Source organism: Microcebus murinus, chromosome 3 (assembly GCF_040939455.1).
Source record: "Microcebus murinus isolate Inina chromosome 3, M.murinus_Inina_mat1.0, whole genome shotgun sequence".
Classification (NCBI taxonomy): Eukaryota; Metazoa; Chordata; class Mammalia; order Primates; family Cheirogaleidae; genus Microcebus; species Microcebus murinus.
In genome coordinates, this window is record NC_134106.1 from 113,249,531 (window position 1) to 113,256,718 (window position 7,188).

Genomic DNA, 7,188 nt, shown 5'->3' on the forward strand with positions numbered 1-7,188 from the left:
CCATTATCACTTATTTAGGTGTGAAATACAGGTTTTGGATTAGCTATGTGAAGTAATGTTTGGAAAAGGGAAGTTTTTCACACCTATAAAAACCCCTCTGGCCGGGCATGGTGGCTCACGCCTGTAATCCTAGCACTTTGGGAGGCCGAAGTGGGAAAATTGCTTGAGCTCAGGAGTTCGAGACCAGCCTGAGCAAGAGTGAGACCCTGCCTCTACTATAAATAGAAAGAAATTAGCCAAACAACTAAAAGTAGAAAAAATTCCCCGGGCACGGTGGCACATGCCTGTAGTCTCAGCTACTCAGGAGGCTGAGGCAGGAGGATCGCTTGAGCCCAGGAGTTTGAGGTTGCTATGAGCTAGGCTGATGAGACTGCACTCTAGCCCAGGCAACAGAGTGAGACTCTGTCTCAAAAAAACAAGCCTCTCATCAAAAAAAAAAAAAAAAAAAAACCTCTGAATCTTTTAAAAAATTTTATGTATTTATGTATTTAATCATTTTAAGAGATGAGGTCTTGCTCTGTTGCCCAGGCTACAGTGGAGTGGGCAATTTACAGGTGCAATTCTGCTGCTTATCAGCATGGGAGTTTTGACCTGCTTCATTTGCAACCTGGGCTGGTTCACCCCTCCTTAGGCAACTTGGTGGTCCCCCACTCCTGGGAGGTCACCATATTAATGCTGAACTTAGTGTGGACACCTGATTGGCATAGCGCACTACAGCCTAAAACTCCTGGGCTCAAGTCTGCTGAGTAGCTGGGCTACAGGCACATGCCACCATGCCCAGCTAAATCTTTTAATTTTCATTACTTTTTAGAGACAGGATCTCACTTTGTCACCTAGGCTGATGTATAGAGAAGTGATCATAGCTCACTGCAGCCTTCAATTCCTGGGCTCAAGCAATCCTCCTGCCTCAGCCTCCTGAGTGCATGGGACTACAGGCATGTGCTACCAAGCCTGGCTAATTTTTTTTTTTTTTTTTTTTAGAGAGATGGGGTCTCACTGTGTTGCCCAGGCAGGCTGGACTTGAACTCCTGGCCTCAAGCAATCCTCCCAATTTGGCCTCCCAAAATGCTGGGATCAGAGACATGAGTCACCACACCTGGCCTGAATCTTTTTTAATAATTGATACATAGTAGTTGTAAATATTTATGGGATACATGTGATAGTTTGATACATGTGTACATAAAACTTGTAATGATCAAATCAGGGTACTTGAGATATCTATCACCTCAAACATTTATCTTTTCTTTATGTTGGGAACATTTCCATTCTTCTCTTTTAGCTATTTTGAACTATACAATAAATTAACTATAGTCACCCTACTGTACTATTGAAAATTAGATCTTATTCTTTCTGACTACCTGTATTTTTGTACCTATTAACCAATCTCTCTTCATCCCTTCTTCCCGATACCCTTCCCGTCTTCTGGTAAACCACCAACCAACTTTACTCTCATGAGATTCACTTTTTTAGTTTCGGCATATGAGAACTCGTGGTATTTGTCTTTCTGTGCCTGGCTTATTTCACTTAACATAATGACATCCATTTCCATTCACGTTGCTTCAAATTTCAGGATTTCATTTTTTATGGTTGACTGGTATTCCATTCTGTATATATACCATATTTTCCTTTTTTTTTTAAATTGAAAGTTTTTTTATTCATTGACCTCTTTTAATGAATTGAGATTTTTACCATTCCACACACTATAACTAAACAACTACATGTTAATCACAATTTTGTTAAAATGCAAGAAAAACATTTTGTGATTCTGAGTCTAAATGCAGAAACTAAGATATCTCAATCCTAGATTTATATACTTGATTTTCTTATAAAAATAACCTCAGTTATTATGCCAATATTTATCTAAAAAAGACAGCCCTCTGACAGTAAACTAATAACTGGCATAACCACAGTGTCATTATGTGCTATGGTGAAACAAATGTGTAAAATTTTTCCTATTTGATTGGACAGGAGTGTAAAATCAGAACTATATTAAAAAAAACTATGTAAATATTAGAACTATAACTCAGAAATCAAATATCAGTGGGAAAATTTTTACAAAAGCAATTTCAGAAAATATATGAACACATAAATCTTTAAAATATAGTATTCTAAATACTTGATATATTTGGGATACTCTACAATGTTTAATTACTGTAAATTTTTCTTAGGTTTTTCTGGATGATGTAGCTATCTACAGAATTTATGCACTTTTGCAAAAAAAAGTCTCAGTTGTGAAAAATTAAAACATTTCTTCTACTTTTAAAAAGGAAATAAAAAATGAAGAATCTCTTCACTAAAATATAGCATTATAACATGGTATGTTTATTTGATCACATCTTGTTTTGAGAATACAATGTATGGTCAGAGACAGAATTTTTAGGAGAACAGGTAACTGAAAACCAAGTTGCCTCTTTTCAGGCTAGCCACAAAACTTTAGGTGAAAAGTGCACTTTATATATCTTTGACATTTATGTAGATAAAAGCAGAGCAGGCTCATGTTAGAGCCAGCCACCCAAAACATCAATTCTAGGGGTCCACAGTCTTACAGCCCTGTGGCTTATTTTTGTATGACCCTGAGTTAAGAATGATTTCTCTGTTTTGTAAAGGGTTGTTTTTTTTTTTTTTGAGACGGAGTCTCACTTGTTGCCCAGGCTAGAGTGAGTGCCGTGGCGTCAGCCTAGCTCACAGCAACCTCAAACTCCTGGGCTCAAGCAATCCTCCTGCCTCAGCCTCCCCAGTAGCTGGGACTACAGGCATGCGCCACCATGCCCGGCTAATTTTTTTTTCTTCTATATATATTAGTTGGCCAATTAATTTCTATTTATAGTAGAGACGAGGTCTCGCTCTTGCTCAGGCTGGTTTCGAACTCCTGACCTCGAGCAATCCGCCCATCTCGGCCTCCCAGAGAGCTAGGATTACAGGCGTGAGCCACCGCGCCCGGCCTAAAGGGTTGTTTTTAAAAAACAAAGAATAATGTGTGACAAAGACCATATATGTTCTGCAAGGCCAAAAATATTTATGATCTGGCCTTTTATAGAAGTTTGCAGGCCCTTTATACCATTCTGGCAGTACAATTAATTACAAGTCCAAGATAATGTTCATTTATTCCCACCACGAATGTTATAATATTCTAAAAAGGTGGGGGGCAAAAAAAATAAAATAAATAAATAAAAATAAAAAGGTATCTTCTGATGTCATTTGTCAGAATTTCTTTTTAAGTTTTTCTTCATCTTCAACATCATCAAAGTTCATCCTTATTTCTCTTTTCTTGATTTTGGAGTTTCCAGTTTTTCATATATGAAGGCAGTAATTGCTTTTGCATCTCTGGCATTTATTTGCTCTTCCCCAAACTTTCTCTTTGTTCTTTCATAGAAATAAAATTTAACAGTTGGATAGGCTCTGATACCAGCTCTCGAACACGTCTGAGAGTAAGCCTGACAGTCTACTTTTCCAGCTTTCACTTTTCCTTTAATCATCCTAGCCAGGAGCTCAAACTCTGGAGCAAAATTTTGGCAAGGTCCACACCAAGGAGCATAGAAATCAATCACCCAATGATTTTTTCCTTGTAAAACTTTTTCATTGACAGTCTGAGGTGTTAGATCTATGGACACTTGAGGTAAAAATCCTAGACCTGGCTGGGCGCGGTAGTGGCTCACACCTGTAATCCTAGCACTCTGGGAGGCCGAGGCAGGCAGATCACTCGAGGTCAGGAGTTAGAAACCTGCCTGAGCAAGAGCAAGACCCCATCTCTACTATAAATAGGAAGAAATTAATTGGCCAACTAATATATATGGAAAAAATTAGCCGGGCATGGTGACACATGCCTGTAGTCCCAGCTACTTGGGAGGCTGAGGCAGGAGGATTGCTTGAGCCCAGGAGTTTGAGGTTGCTGTGAGCTAGGCTGACACCATGGCACTCATTCTAGCCTGGGCAACAAAGCGAGACTCTGTCTCACAAAAAAAAAAAAAAAAAAATCCTAGACCCCAGATTCTTAGGGAATAAGCGTCTCTATTCCAACCATTTTAACTATGACACTGATTAGCTTTATTTGATTTGGGGGGAAAAATCTTATCTCAGGGTATCTCCGAACATTTTCTTGGGCACAAAAAGAGTGATACTGTTGGCAGTCTATACTGCCCACATTAATCAGCCCAGTTAATGTCCGGGCCATTCTTTTCCATTCTGGCATTAAGACTTGGCAGAGATGACACCATGGAGAATAGAAATCAACCATCCAAACTTCGTTGTGTTTTCTTTGTGTAACTAGTTTATTGAAAGTGGTGGGTATAAGGGAGACCACTGAAGGATTCATAAGATCCTCTATAAACTCCAAGATCTGTTCAGCAGAGTGATGTCCTTCATACTCATGAATGTTGGACTGGTTGAATACCACTGTTGTTGGATAAGCCTGAATGTTATACATGTTACAGAGTCCCTCATGAATTGTACAATCTAGTGTACCAAACTTAAGCTAACCATAAAGAAGATTTGATGCTCTTCGTAATTTTGGTAGTAAAGCTCGACATGCTGGACACCAAGGGGCAAAAAAATCAATAAGCCATGGTTCTTTGTCATTGGCAGGAAAATTTTGAGGTCCAAGTGTGGTAACATGAGAATTAACACTTTCTTTGGCAAAGGCAAGTATATCATACAGAATCTTCTTTCCATGATGAATTTCATATTCTTTGGTTCCCTGTCGTTTAAATACTGCTAGACTTGGCTGAAAAACAGAGATTACTACAGATGTCTGGTGCAGAGGAACAGTCAAACCTGCCAACTTGAATATGATCATTTTTAAGTAGATGTCTCAGTTTTTTCAACTCAGCATCATTTGAATTTTCATTTTTTCCAAACTGAAAAAGTAATAGCCACCAATGATGGGCCAAACGATCCTCTAGCATGTTTGCAGAAAGTAGTTCAAAATCTGGAAGATTTTGTATTATTTCCAAATATATTTCTTTAGCATCCAATGAATTAAGAAACAAAATACTGCTTTTCTCTTTGTTATTTAAAGTGGCTCCAGGAGGAAAATAAGCAGTGGCACTTGTTGTTATATCAAACTTTTACAAAGGTTGTCTTGGGTAGCACAATCCATCCATCCTACATTAACAAGACCATCCAACATGCCACTGAGCCTGAGTCCTGTCTGTGAAGTCAAACAATCTCCTCCTTTGGAACAAAAAGTGATCAGCCAGCCAATACCAGCAGCAAAAGCAGTTTGTATGGCATTAACAAAATTTCCTGTCCATAGTTCTGTCACTGTACTTTTAACGTGCTGCACTGCAAAACTCACTAAACTCTCCTTTGTTCTGTCTACATGATATTTCACTGTAGCCATTCCAGACCTAAAAATGAAGAGGCTGGGATAGCTGTTGACTCCTTTCATTCGGCAAAGCATTCTATCATCACCACAGTTGACAGCTCCAATCCGAAGTAATCCATCCACTTATTTAGCAAAGTCTCTCCATGTGGGAGCTAAATCATGGCAGTGTGAACAGCCTGGAGAGTAAAAGATTACAAACCACCGTTCTCCAGAATTAATAGCAGCATCAAATTCTCTTCTTTCCAATGTTATGATTTCAGGATCATCATCATAAATATCAAAATCATAACGATAGTAGTTCCAGCTTTCATACTAGCCGCCTTGATTATCCTCAAGTCCCTTTTCTCCATATTTGTCATACTTTTTTCGTAGATCTTCATCTTTGAGCACTTCATATGCTCTATTTATTTTTAAAAAATCACCATGAGCATTTGGGTTATTCGGGTTTTTATCAGGATGTAACTTCAATGCCAATTTCTTGAAAGCTTGTCTTATTTCTCTACTGCTTGCAGTTTTAGATACTCCAAGTAAACTGTAAAAATCCTGATCTGTGCCCAGTAAAATGGCCATAGACACTATCAGAAAACACAGAATGTTCCTTTTCAAGTCTCTGATATAGTCATCTTTATTTAACCAGACTCCCATTCTTTTTCTTATACAAGTTCTGGTTCAAGTGAACATTAGGATGCACTGCTGGTTCCAGTGGATATATGTGAATTTGAGAATTTCTGTCCACATTACTTCAAGGGTGAATCGAGCATCACAAAATTGTCTCCAAAAATGTTAATCCGTAACTGGTCTTCAGCTCATTTCTAATACCTCCTTTTCATCCCTCAAAAGTACACCTTGGAGTCGCGGGTCGCTTCCTGCAGCCACTCCCCCATCCTCGAGCCCCCGCGGCAGACCCAGGCTCTCCGACGCCACGCTGAGTGCGGACGGAAGGACTCACTCCGCAACGCCGCAACAGCCGCCGCGGCGGGCGGGAAGCGGGCGGACCGAGCGCCGGCAGAGTGGACGGCGCGGCCCGCCCCGTCGGCTGCTCGCGCGGCGGTCTCCGCGGCGAGACGGGGCGGGGCCTGGCGCGGGGCATTGTGGGACAGGCGTGGAGACCCGGCCTGGGAGACCGGCTGCAGGCCTGGCGGGCGGCAGCGGCGGTGAGGAGGGTGGTGTAGGCTTAGGTTGACGTGGCCATCTGCGCGGGATCCGGCTCCGGCTCCAACCCGGAGCTGAGGGACATCCTGTGACCAGTGCTGCCCGCCCGGGGCCGGGTCAGGAACGCCGGACAACCCTCATTTTCTTTATCTATTCATTTGTTGATGGATGCAGGTTGATCCACGCCTTTGCTATTGTGAACAGTGCTGTAATAAACACGGAGTGCAGATAGTCTCTTCAATATACTGATTTCTTTTCTTTCGAATATATACCAAGCAGTGGGATTCCTGGATCATACGGCAGTTCTATTTTTAATTTCTTGAGAAACATCTGCACTGTTTTCCACAGTTGCTCCTCTTTTTTTTTTTTTTTTTTTTGAGACAGAGTCTCACTTTGTTGCCCAGACTAGAGTGAGTGCTGTGGCGTCAGCCTGGCTCACAGCAACCTCAAACTCCTGGGCTCAAGTGATCCTCCTGCCTCAGCCTCCCAAGTAGCTGGGACTACAGGCATGCGCCACCATGTCCGGCTAATTCTTTGTATATATTTTTTTAGTTGGCCAATTAATTTCTTTCTATTTATAGTAGAGACGGCTCTCGCTCTTGCTCAGGCTGGTTTCGAACTCCTGACCTCGAGCAATCCACCTGCTTTGGCCTCCCAGAGTGCTAGGATTACAGGCGTGAGCCACCGCGCCCCGCCATAGTTGCTCTTCTAAT

At 41.2% G+C, this 7,188-nt stretch overlaps 1 pseudogene; it reads right to left on the minus strand.

Annotated features, from left to right (window-relative positions):
* Positions 1-463: 463 nt before the first annotated feature.
* LOC105865409 (dnaJ homolog subfamily C member 10-like) lies at positions 464-6,138 on the minus strand (annotated as a pseudogene).
* Positions 6,139-7,188: the final 1,050 nt, after the last annotated feature.